The sequence below is a fragment of the Canis lupus genome, chromosome 16, assembly GCF_003254725.2.
Source record: "Canis lupus dingo isolate Sandy chromosome 16, ASM325472v2, whole genome shotgun sequence".
Lineage (NCBI taxonomy): Eukaryota > Metazoa > Chordata > Mammalia > Carnivora > Canidae > Canis > Canis lupus.
The window spans coordinates 21117574-21130786 of NC_064258.1; the positions used below are offsets into that span (position 1 = coordinate 21117574).

At 52.4% G+C, this 13213-nt stretch overlaps 1 protein-coding gene and 1 pseudogene across 4 annotated transcripts in view; both read right to left on the minus strand.

The window, feature by feature from the left end:
* PTPRN2 (protein tyrosine phosphatase receptor type N2) overlaps positions 1-13213 on the minus strand; it is a 725828-nt gene that overhangs the window by 228272 nt on the left and 484343 nt on the right. The gene's annotated exons all lie outside the window — the stretch shown is intronic.
* On the minus strand, positions 11206-13155 carry LOC112661485 (ER membrane protein complex subunit 2-like; annotated as a pseudogene).

The window sequence follows — 13213 nt, forward strand, 5'->3', positions numbered from 1 at the left end:
ACATGGACACCTGGGCGTGTGCACACTCGTGAGTGAGTTCTCCGGCAGGAAAGAGGAAGCCTGGCTGTTGCAGGGAGCCCGCCAGCACCTCAGGCCCGGCTCCCTAGGAACATGTCCCAGCCCTCGCACAGCTGTGGACGGTGTGAGCGCTGCCTGACCTCCACCCCCATAGCTGCTGTTCTCATTTGTGTGGAAGCAGGAGACACATGAAGCGACAGGCAGACACGGGAGGTTGTGGCGGGTGAGGCAGTGGGCCTGGTCCTTTGGGTGGTCTGTGCGCTGGTCCCACGCACACTGGCCATTGAGTCAAGAGTTGGAACAAAGTGTGGGGGAGGCCGATTGCTGTCCACGGACCTGGCCATGCATCCTCTGCACCAGGCATCCTGCTCTTAGGTCCGGGCCCCTGGACTCGGGTGGGACTCCGGGGCCTGCGGATGGTGCACAGGGCCTGGCTGGTGTCCACACGGCAGGCCGGCCCACGGCTTTCCTCTCTTTCTCCCCCTATCCCCACATGCACACATCTGGTCCGACGTCTCTCAGGATGACACAGCATGATGCCCTGAGACAAGGGTGCAGCACACGTCTCACCTGCCACCTGTGGGGACGACCAGGGTCACATAGGGAAGGTCAGCGCGAGGGGAGGTTGGGGCAGCCTGCACGGGGGCTCCAGGACACAGGCAGCTGGTTCTAGGGTGGAGGAGCATCTTGGGGGGAAAGTCGGGGACAGACATCAGCACCCCATACCTGAGGGGTAGCGTCTACACAGGCATGTGTGGAGCTGACTCCAGGGACCCCTGAGGACGACAGTGGTGGGCAGGGACACACACCAAACCTGACATCTAGGAGGAATGTTTTCTCCCAAAAAAGACTCATTAGTTCCCTGTCCATATGGGAAGGGATGTCGGCAAACCACAGGTGGAGCCCAGGAGACCTGAGCGTGCCCTCCGCCCCCTCTTCATGCCCATCCCTACACGTGTCTAGGAATGAAGTATCTGTGGACCCCACATCAAGCCTCAGGTCCTGACGATGCAGGAAGAGGGAGGGAGGGAACAGGGTGCAGCTCTTGTAGGACTCAGACCTCCGTGTTAGGGACACGGTGAGGCACTGAGCAACACACACGGAAGGAAAGGGTTTCTGGTCTTCCTGACTTTCCTGCCCCAGTACAGAAGGAGCCGTGGGAGGAAACTTCTATCCAGAGAATGCTGTCCATGTGTTTATCCAAAATAACCAGACCGTCCCCTAAATCAGCTCCCCTGAAAGGGTGGGGATACAAGTGAATGGGAAACAGAGGTCAGGGTTGTAATTGAAAACAACATCAACATATATGTTGAAAACAACATTAATATATGAATTCCCTGCTCTAACAGATCGCATTGATCTAAAGAAAGTCCCGTGTACGTAAGTAGGACACGTTGATACACAGTGAAGCCACATGGTTATCGTGTCCCTGCTGCGTTAAAGGGCGTATTTGGTCCTTTGCTAAGGATGAGCCGGCACATCATTTTCCTGCTCTCTAGGAACTTCCATGAGGGCTGCAAATGGTTCTGTTCTGCTTGGGGCCTGCAGCCTCAGGACCACCCGGGTGCTAGGGGCTTGGTCGTGGCCTGGAGCACTCAGACCTGCTGAGGACAGAGTGACCCTGGCGGGACCAGAATCGGGATGCCTTCATGGGCCAACCTGCCCCGTGTTTGCCAACGCATGACCATTTTATTCAGATTTTCCACATGCTTGTTGACGTGTGGGGAAAAGTGTCGTCTTCAAGAAAGTATCAGGGACACACACAGATACACAACATCCTGCAGCTACTATCTTTTCTTTTTAAAATCATACATATTTCATTAAGCTTCATGCGGAGTGTCTTCTGATTTATGGTAATTGTCAACAAAAGCAAAAACACAGATGATTTTAACCCTGCAGTAGCCAGAAGTTAACTGGCATGAAATCATATTGTGTTTTTCTTAAAAAACAAAGGGAGGGACCAGAACACTGCATCCTGTTCAATGCCTAGGACCCTGAGTTCTGCGAGGTGCTCATGTCCGGTGTGGGTGCTGGCCGTGGTCAGCTGCAGTTACACCTGACCCCGTGGACGCCCCACCCCGTGATCCCCACGTGCTCATGGCCTGGAGGACTCCAGTGAGACTCATTTCCATATCAAACCCAATTTAGATAAAACATCTTGGTTTAAAAAAAAAAAAAAAGCCAGCGCATCAATAGCCCCTTGATTAGATTTTCATCTCCTGAGCAGACAAATATGAATATTTATTACCATGAATGCAGACTTTCCTCTTTCCATGGCTCTGATCTTGAATATTATCCACCGCTAATTTTTATGAAAATTTGGGCAACATAATGTTTTCACATAAACTGACAGTTCTTGAGATAATCCCGTTATTGTCTGGTTGAAAATGACAGCTTCCGCTTATTCATGTGTTAACGAGGGATTAAATATTGTTTTTCATCCCCATAATCTAAGATGGACTGGAAATTAAAAATTGAACATTGTATATTAGCAGGGCTTTGAGGACCAGAATTTGTTTGCATTCACTTAGAGAAGATCTGTAAATTAGCTGTTTCACAATCAGTCCCTTTTATGTCGCTGCCGAAGGCAGCATCATAAAACAGCACTGACATTTCTAAAATAAATTCATTTCTCTACCTGCTGTATGCCAAAATGAAAAGGCTTCCATCAGTAAATAAGCCACAAAGAAACAGGCAACCCTTTGCCAAGGAAATAAAATCACAACACGATTTACATTGTTTTAATGTCAAGAATGTTTTGGGCCCCCATACCCCCCCTCCCCCGCAAGCTAGCGGGGCGTGTCTACATCTCGCGCTGGAGGAAGGAGGCCAAGTATGGCCAAGCCACCCCGCTGCTTAGGTCAGCTGGCTCTTCCCACCTCAACACCACCACTGCTGAGACTTAATTTATTTGGGCCATGTGGTAATTTTTACTTAATGGCTACGGCTGGATGTTAGATCAAACTGCAGATTTGATGGGTTTGTGCACAGAAACCCATCGTGTTTCTAAAAATGCACACTCTTATTTATTTTTTATCTCCCTCATTGGCTTGGTACAATGTTTTCCTTTTCTGACAGTCATTCAACACTAGAAACACAGCATGGGTATGTTTCTCAGAAGTCAGCTTATTGAAATGCTGTCTTTTGGAGCGAATATGCACAAGGCACCCTAAGTTTAATCAGACACTCACGAAGCAGATCTGACTATGGGTTGGTGTTCCAGGCCCAGCTGCCCCCCACTCCCCAACCATACGTTGGACCTCAGAATGTGGCCTCTTTGGAGCTGGGGCCTTAGAGAGATGACTAGGTTAGAATGAGCTCCCTCATTCTGTGCGGGGCACAGATCCCTCACGAGAAAAGATCAGGACACAGACACATTCAGATGGGGACCAGTGAGGACACGGTCACCCACACAGCAAAGGGGAGCAGCCTCAGAGCAAACCAACCCTGCCCATGCCTGGGTCTCAGGCTCCAGGCCTCCGGGCTGTGAGACAACGAGCACCAGGTGTTGCAGGCACCCCACATGCGGTGTTGAGGCTGCTGCGGGAAACTAATAGGGTGGGTGGGGGAACAACCCCTCAGGCTGGTGTCCAGCATTTGTGGTACGTCCTGCCCAGGACAGGGCACGGTGCTGGCATATGACAGGAAAGATGTTTCTATTTCAGTGTGGCATTAAGTCTAAGTGCTTGTCAAAGGAATGAAGTTACTTCTCAAGAATTATCTTTTTGGGGATGCCCAGGTAGATCAGCGGCTGAGTGTCTGCCTTTGGCTCAGGGCATGATTCCGGGTCCTGGTATCGAGTCCCACATAGGGCTCCCTGCAGGGAGCCTGCTTCTCCCTCTGTCTGTGTCTCTCATGAATAAATAAATAATATCTTAAAAAAAAGAATATCCTTTTGCTTTATGTTCTCATGAAGAAAAACAGCTGTAATTCCATAAAAAGCCTTGTGAACTCTAATTGGCTGCTAACTCGGTGCTTCATTGCACAGGAAGGAAAGGAAAAGTTATGCACATGCAAACTGAGGAGGAGTGGCTGGGGGCCGGGGGCTTGGGCCCCCCATGTCCCCTGCCTGCTGGGTAGCTTGGTGCTGTGGCCCCAGCAAATTGGAGGAACCCTTGACACAAGATGATAAAGCACGTTGTGTAAACGGGGAGGGCAGCCCTCAGGCTGCGGCCCATGTCCAGCGTCCAGGGAGCTGAGATGTCCTGTGGGAGCAGCGGACGCACCCCTCCCTACTTCATCCCTGGTTACTGGCCCACAGTTAGTGCACGGCAGGCCCAGACTGCATAGGGTGCCCGGGAAGAGGAATGTCCAGTTGGCACATGGACACACCTACACAATACCAGATCAGCCCAAGGCTGCACTGCCAGTGCTCCTCCATCGGTTGCCCCACTTCCTAGTAGGGGCAGCTTGCTCAGAATCTGGGAAATTAAGGTTTTGCACTTGTAGCTCATGGACTTTGCAGGTGAAAATTTTATGTAAGCATTTACCCTACCTTCCAGCTAAAAATTATTTCATATAAAAAAAAAAGAAATTTCCTGTCATAGAGTACAGCAGGTGCTCATATGCCTGAGGGGTAAACTAAGGAGATTATGACTTTTAAGAATCTTGACAAGAAAAGTTAACAATAGGACAGTACAAGAATTCACTAATTTAATAAAAATAACATTAGATTTACTGCTCATGTTTACCTGAAAATATGGAATTATCAGAGGGCTCTGGGTATCTCTTCCTCCTTAAAGTTCCGCAGGACAAGTGTCATCCATGAGGACCATCCCCATGCGGGCCCTGGATCCCCCCAGTTGTGTCAGCACCAGCAGACAGGAGTGGGTCTGGGGTGCGTGTGGTCTGGGGGTCAAACTGGATTAACAGGGAAATGTATTTAGCCAGAGAGGCGAGGTCTGTTCATACAACCAGAAGAGCAAAGTACTGTAGCCCCAAAAGGAGAAAAATTCAGTTGTAGGTCAGCCACGGATCAGTGCTGGGGCTTGGAGTCCAGAGGGTGGGGGACATCTGTGATTTCAGGGTGGTTTGGATCTAATATGTGTCCCCCTAACAAAGGTATGTACAACTCATAACTCTCAGTACCTGTGAGTGAGGCCTTACATAGAAACTAGTCTTTGGAAATGCATTTGAGTTAAGATGAGGTCCTTCTGGGGTAGGACGGGCACAGCCTGCAGTGATAGGTGTCCTTGTAGGGCAGACACACAGGGGGAGGGCTGGAGGGCTGGGTCTGTGAGCCAAGGGCCCCCCCAAGGCCAGCCAGCAGCACCAGGGGCAGCAGGGACAGAGGCACTGGGGGCAGGGGCGGCAGGGGCAGGGGTGGTGGGGGCAGTGGGGGAAGGAAAGACCCTCCCCAGAGCCCTAGGGAGCCAGCTCAGCCCACACCTGGATGGTGGGCTCTGGCCTCCACAATGGGCAGAGGTCAATTCGTCCATTAAGCCTCCAGTTTAGGGCCCCCTGTCACAGTGGTCCCAGGATACTGACCCCCAGGTCAGTGGGGTCATGATCTGGCAAGAGCCTGGTGGGTGGCAGGACCTACCTGCCAGCTGTGGGTCCCATGCAGGATGGGAGCAGGTGAAAAGTCCCATCCTGCAGGCCAGCTGTGGGGTGACACATCAGGGGTACTCAGGTGCCAGAGCTTGTTAACGAGGATCCATCTTGGGGCACAGAGACAGAGTGGGACCGCATGGCCTTGTGTGGATTTCGGGCCTGGAGTGGAACTGCGGACGCTGGTGTGGACGGTGCACCAGGACCCGGGGGAATGAGAGGAGAGGCGGCGTGCACCTGCCCCCTGGATGCTGAGCACGACCCCACACGCGGGGACCCGTCCTCCAGTCCTGGCCACCTCGCCCCCTTCATCACCGGTCAGATGCGGGTTCCTGCACTTACTGGTGGTGAACAGTTGTCAGCGTGGCTGGGGGGAGGCGCCCGGAGACGTGGGCCGTGCTCCGAGGGACCTCATCCTGGCCACGGGGACATGTGCTCACCTACCGATAAGCGGAGCACTGCGAGTCATGTCCGCCTCTGCCGTCCTCGACAGCCATCGCCTCGACTGCACGTATGTTTCGATAGAAGTGTTTGAAATTTCACATTTGATTATATTTTGTGTTATATTGATTACTAATTATTTCGTGTGGATGAAACGAACCTTTTTATAAAAAACAAAAAAACCCCAACCACCCGTGGATTAAGCATAGAGGAGGTATTCAAATCAGTTGTCATGGAGATGAAGCCCAGCTTAGCAGGAGAGAAGCTGTGGTGCAGCAGAGCGTCCTGTGCGATTCTGTGACAAGGGCCAGAGCGCACACAACAGGAGGGAGGAATCCTTCCAGGAGTCCTGTGTTTTCCGCGGAGGTTTCAAAGCCCTGGGAAGGGCAGCCTGGACGATGCACGGAGGACAGAGCAGAAAGGCGCCAAGCGAGCTGACGAGGGCATCTACCCTGCAGCGGGGTTCACGACTCAACTCCCCTCAAGGCATGGTTACGGAGTTTCTGCTGCGTGTCAGGCCTCGTGCGGCACGCTGGAGACACCGTTTTTACTCTCGAGTGCACAGTTACACGGCGCAGACATGAGATCACACAGCCACACCGTGCTCTGACAGCCCCCACGGGGAGGGGCAGCAGGAGGGGACGGGCGCCCTGCGCTCCGAGGCGCCAAGGGACCCTGTGTCCTTTCAGTGGGGGACGGAGGACGCGTGCCAGACCCTTCCTGACAGGAAAGCAGCTTCTTAAAGCCCAAGCCCTCGGGTGGAGTGGGGAGGGGGATTAGCAGCTTGTCAGGGACGACCCGTGTCCCTCCAGAGGGTGTGTCAGAGTCCCAACTCCCAGGGCATGGGGCGGGGCCTGCGTTGGACACAGGGTGGGTACAGACATCCTAACCCCATACGAGAGGCATCCCTGTGAACGGGGATGTGAACTGGACGTGAAGAGCGGCGTGCAGGCCGAGGAGGCCATCCACGGGACGCGGACGAAGCACAAAGGGATCCCCCCAGGGCCCCGGGTCAGGCCACTGAGACGTCAGGCCCCAGGGCCGTGGGAGCCACTGGTGTGTGGTGCCCTGTGGCAGCGGCCCCAGCATGCACACGCATGGCTCCTCTTCCGTTCCCACCTAAACCCCTGAGGGGCAGGATCTCAGGTGGACGCAGGTCTGTCTGCAGGGCCAGACGCAGCATGAAGCTGTCCGCCGTGGGGCTGGAGCCACCAGGTCCCTTCCACCAGAGGGCGAACCTGGGGCCTCTTGGGTCTCAGAGCCTGTGTGGCGCAGCCCAGGGTCTAGGACGCAGGCGTGCGAGTGGGACCGCCCGGCTCACCACCTCTGTCCCTTGGCCTCTCCCTGCCTTGCGTAGGAGCTGCATCCAGCTGCTGCTGCGGGGCTGTCCTGAGGGGCCGTACGAGGCTCCGGTGGGTGGCCATTCCCTCCCATCGTCTTCATTCTCCTCCAAGCGAATCTTACCTGTTGAGCCTTAGAAACGGTGTCTGAACTATTTCCCCCTGTGGACTCTCGGGAGTTTCTTCAGAGCTTAGTTTTTAAATGAAAAGTAACGTCTGAGGACACACTAACCGGCTCTGTAGATGCAGCTGCAGGGAAACTCTACGCTTTATTTAGACGGGCCTGGGCCCTCCTTTCTTGCGGGGACCCCGTCGAATCCCAGCCTCGGCAACAGCTCGGAGGAGCCCCGGGCCGGCCCGCTTCCGCTGAAGCCGGTGCGAGCAGAGGCCAAGCGCCGAGTCGGGCTGGCCGAGGTGTGGGGCTGCCACAGCCAGATGCCACCTACTTCACTTCAGGTGACTGTTTACTCTGATATTCAATAAAAACGGAATGTGTCACTATAGCAACTGCCACATCACAGGGCGGCTCTCCTGCCTTTAAATCAGGGAAAGTATTGAAACGACATCCGTGGTCCACATGACGTGGTATTTACATGCATTTCAAAAGGAAAAGACATTCTTTCATGAGAAACTCGTATTTGTCAACATGTCAGGTGCCACTGATTATATTGAACGCACATCTGTGTGGTTTTCCTCAGTTCTAAGAAAGATGAGGATGGGACGAGGAGCAGCAGTGACGACAGGGTCTGGGGGCAGCTGTGAAAGCCCCCGTGGCCCGTCCATGGAGTCGCAGGACACCTCATCCCGCGGGCTGGCAGAGAGGACCCCCGGGAGCTGTGGCACGTGCAGAGGAGGAGGAGGATCACGGACTCTTGAAAACACATGAGCAGCATTGCAGAGTGAACTCCTAGCATCTCCCCGAGAGGCCCTGTCCACCCCGATGCCCCATTTTCTCGCACTCGTTCCGCCCATCCTAAAACGCTACCATCTGTCCCTTCACAGGCCAGGGCCCGCAGCTCCTGCTCTTCCGACAGCAGCACCCCCAGAACCCACCGCCTCCATGTCAGGCTCCCGCTGCCTGGGTAGGTGCTTGCGGTCCACCCTGCTGGCCCCCGGCATGCACCCACACCCATGGCTCTGGCCCCTGGACTTCAAGCACGTGCCTCCATCCAAGCACCGGGGATACTTTAAATTACTCGTGGGGCCCCTCCTGTGCGGGATGCCGAGCAGACAAAGACATTGACAAACATGTGGTGACTTGGGTCACTATCAGTGTTCTCTATGACAATCCACGAGGCTGACAGGTGAGGAGGGGCTGGCTCAGCCCCATGGAGCCGCTGGGGCATTCACGTATCTCTAAGCACAAACATGTCCTCATTTACTTTAGTCGCAGGTCTGTTCTTAATCAAATTTTTAAGAAGTGGCATCAAAGATAAAATGACACACACACACACAAAATTCTATGCACATGCTGAGCCACCATCCACCTTCTGGTTTTGCTACCAGCCCGCACTGACAGAGGCGCTGGTGTGGGGAGACTCAAGGGCCAGGGCACACGTGGCATCTTGGCACCGTCCTTCTGTCTCCCTGTGAACCCATAACAACTCAAACAGTCAAACGTCAGCCCGAAGAGCCTTCTAGAAAGGGAGAGGACTTGCCTGGAGTCCCAGCAGCTCTGCTCGACGCTGAGCCCCGCACATGCACACACCCACGGCCGCTATGGTTAGGGGTTCGAGTCCTCAGAACGAGTAAGGGAATCATCACAGTCCGTTTGCCTGTTCCCATGTAATTAGTTACCTTCCTATGGTCTCATATTTGGTTCAGTTTTAATTTTTTGCAAAGCTCCCATGAGATCAACTCTCATGATGGCAACTGCCCCACCCCGCGGAGGCACCCACTGTGTGGACGGCACAGACCTTCTATGGGGTGAGAGTAGGAGTCTTAGCACATTTGCCATTTACTACAGAAGCCAAACAGCGGCCCTGGAGCAGCTCCATCAGTGCTCCTGATGGCGCTCTAGGATGCATCACAGTGCCACCACGACCCGCACCTCCCCACTCCCCACAGGGCCAAAGGTGGTGTGTTCATGGGGTTCCCAGCCACCCGCTGGCAAGGTCATGGCCAACATGTCAAGAGCTGGGTCAACCATCCTGCAAGTCAGTACCAGGCGTGATGAAGGCAGGTGCCTGTGCCACCAACGATGCAGAGGGGGACAGTTTCCCCTCAACCTGATGTCCCATGGAGATTTCCCCCACCTATTCTTGGGGGAAGCTGACCTGGTGCTCTCCTCACCCTGTGGGCAAAGGTCCCTCCACGCCAAGTTACCTCCTGAGTCCAATCAGAGCCCCTGAGCAGGGCCTCTGGGGGGGTGGCCTGGACCAGGGGTTCGTGCCCACGTGCCTCCCATAGGACTTGGAGCAACTGGATGGCAATGGTGCAGGAGGGTTGTTGCACCATGCTGCACAGCACCGACTGTCATGTGGTGAGCGCACACTCACTCCAGCAGTGGGAACACAACTATAGACTCACAGACTCCGAGGGAACTTTTAGAATCAACCTAGTCTTGGCCACGGTATCCTTCCTTGAACAAAATTGTGCCTGAGAAGCGACAGGAACAGGGGACACACACACAGTGGGGGCAGCTGTCGGGTTGGGGTCCCCACCTCCTCACCTCACTCATCAAGGTGCTCACACCCCAGGTCTCTTTAAGATGTATATGGAAACCCCATGCCTAGGGGCACCCGGGTGGCTCAGTTAAGCATCCAACTCTTGATTTCGACCTAGGTTGTGATCTCAGGGTCATGAGATTGAGCCCTGTGTCCAGCTCAATGCTGGGCGCAGTCTGCTCGAGATTCTGTCTCCCTGCCCCTCCCTTCCCCCACATCCACTCCGTTTATTTAAAATAAAAAAAAATAATTAAAAAAAAAACACACCTAACATCACAGCGCAGTGGGGATGGGGTTCAGGGCGTGCTGCCCCAAAATACAGTGCCTGACATGTAAGTATTTGAAGCTGAAGGAGTTGGAGACGGTGCCAGAGCAGGACAGCTATGATCACACTTCGCCCTGAAGCAGGTCCCAAGACCCTCACGACACAGGTGCCCTCACTGCCCCACAGGAAGGGAGAGCCCATATCTCCTGGACTGAGGGACCCTGAGCAGCGCCCCAGCTGACGGGCCTCCCTCGTCTCCCCATGTTCTGCCCTCACCACACACTCCTGGACCTTCCGTGGGCCCCACACCTGTCTACCCTGCATCAAATCCAGCATCACAGACTCAGTTCTCGCCATTCCTTTGGGTTGTTTCCTACATTCCCAAGTCTCCTGAAAGTTGTCCTGAACATACTTGGGTGTTTTCTTCTGCTTACCTGTCTGTCGGTTACACGGTCAGACCCAGCCAGGGCCCCTGGGAGGTTGAGGAAAACTTTTCCCTCCCTATATGAGACGGAAAGACTTCCTTTTTTAGAATCTGAGCAGATGGCCATCCCTGTTTGGCCCAAATCTGCTGGGTGATGGGGTGCTTTTACCCCCCAGGGCAGTCAGGGCAGCCCCTTCTGTGGCTGACCCGCGGCACTTGGCGTGAACCAGGACCGTGGCGCGGTGACGTGTGCTGCCTGGGAGCGATGCAGAGCCTCTTTGAGGGTCCGCCTCTGAGATGTTGGGCAGGTTAATCTGGTAGCTGGATATCATCATACGACCAAGATCCAGAAAATGGCTCCTTATTTCAGATGCATTCATGAGCTGCCCTCCTGGTGACAACCTCCTATGTTGTTTTTCTCCTAAATACTTCAGCTTTTCTTGTAACGTGGTAGGTTTCCTTTGGAAGAAATACGACTTTGTAAATTTTTTGTTTTTTTAATAAATCACAAGATTTATTTATGGGATTTCTACATCACATTGTGATTTAAGAGAAGTTCTATATGTGTGATATGAAGAGAATGATGTACAATCAATATGAATCTTGTTAAATCTCTCTTCCATGGACTTCCTCCATCTTCCTGCTTAGCAATAAAAGGCATTTTTAGGTTTATATAAACTTTCTTTACAATTGCCCTCTTAACAAAAATTAGTATATAAATAGCACTTAGTAAATAAGGCATTTAGTAAATAAGTCACAGGCCAATAAGTTCAACTGTGCAGTTGTGAAATGTAATGTGAAAGAGTCTGAAACCTTAAGACTGGGTGATCTGCAGTGTTTCCAACATGTCTTCAACTGCCTCAAGAGAGTATTTAGCTTCCTTCTTACTTCGACCTGCAAACTGATAAGCTCTGTTTATTTGACTAGCTGCCCAACTAGCATATTTCATGTTGTCCTTTTTTGTTTTTGCACTTGCTTTTGGATTAGAAGCAATATGACTTGCTGACATGTAAAGCCCAAACAAAGCTCTCATATTTCTGTTGTTCAGTTTCAGTGCCTGTGCAAAATACTTTCTTGAAAGTTCGAGGTTTTCAAGTGCACCCTGGGTATATTTAACTTCAGCATACTGCTGACAGTATAAGTGGTTGTGTGGATTAGTCATCATTAGCTCCTCTAAACAAAAGGCTGCTTTAGCATAGTCGTGTTCATTGATATAAAGTTCTGCAAGTTCATGCCAGGCTTCTTGGTCCCCAACAAATTGTTCCAGATACTCATTCAGTTCCCGAATGGCCTCCACATTTTTCCCCTGGGCTTTTCGAATGGCAATCTTACGCTTTCTTGCAGCAGTGTTAGTTGGATCTTCTTGTCAAATTCGATCATATAGTTGTATAGCATCATCATATCTTTCCATGGCTTCAAATCTCATGCCTGTTAGTCTCTTGACTCTGTGGCTGCCAGGAAACTGTCTTCTCAACTCCTGAAGACAAAACAATGCCAAGTGATCTCGACCATAGTCTAGGGCTGCAATCATCACTTGTTCATATATGATCCAAATATCATCTCCAAGCTTAGAAGCATATTCATTAATTAATTCCTCTCCAACTTCCACAATTTGCTCACTGTTTCGTGAGTTTTCTCTCTCCATTTTCTCATTTTATCTCGCATTTCTTCCCAAGTGACATCGTAAAGCTCTGAGACCTTCGCCATCTTCTCAGAACCTCCGACTTTGTAAATTTGAAGAAAATGCAAACACTTTCAAGATGTCAGAGATTAGATCTTGAAATACATCAAAATAGCCCCAGTCTATCAGGGTAGTGTGCGTGCATCTGTCCATTTCCGTTACATTTTGTTTTGAGATATTGCCATTTGGCTTAAAGGGCTCTTGTTCTGCTGTGATCGCATGTGTGAGTTGTGCACTTCAGAGTCAGGAAGCTGTGGAGATGCTCACGTTTGATAACACTCAAAAACCCAGAATCACCAAAATCAGGCTTAATGCTGCACGAGGTGGTTAACATCCAAGAAACACACATTGTTTGCTTTTTAAAAAAATGTTTCCACTTGCCCCATTTGTTCCCATTTTCAGTTTCCAAAACTGGCTCCTGATCTCTGAGCACCTGTGTCTCTGTCAAGGGCGGCTTCTGAACACGGGTTGGTTTGACAGAAGCCCAGGGGGATGCAGGGGTCCTGGGCTGGAGACCCCACCCAGAGCTTTCTGGGTCAAGGTAGGGGAAAGCGTTTGGAGAGGTGGTCTCCAAAGCTCTGGCACACAGAAGGCCCTGGGGCTGCAGGGAGGACAAACAGCGCTCTCGGGGGTGGGGGGCCCTCACAGCCAGGTTCCAGTGCGTGGGCGTGGGTATTTACGCCCCCGAAGATGGTGGGTCAGGCTTTGGCCACTCAGGGACCAGAGAAGGCAGCAGACCAGGTGGGTGGAAAGGAAGGAGGCAGCGCCATGGTGGTGGGCTCACTGGCCCTCCTCACCCCCACCCGCCAAATCTCCCCCAGCCCCCCA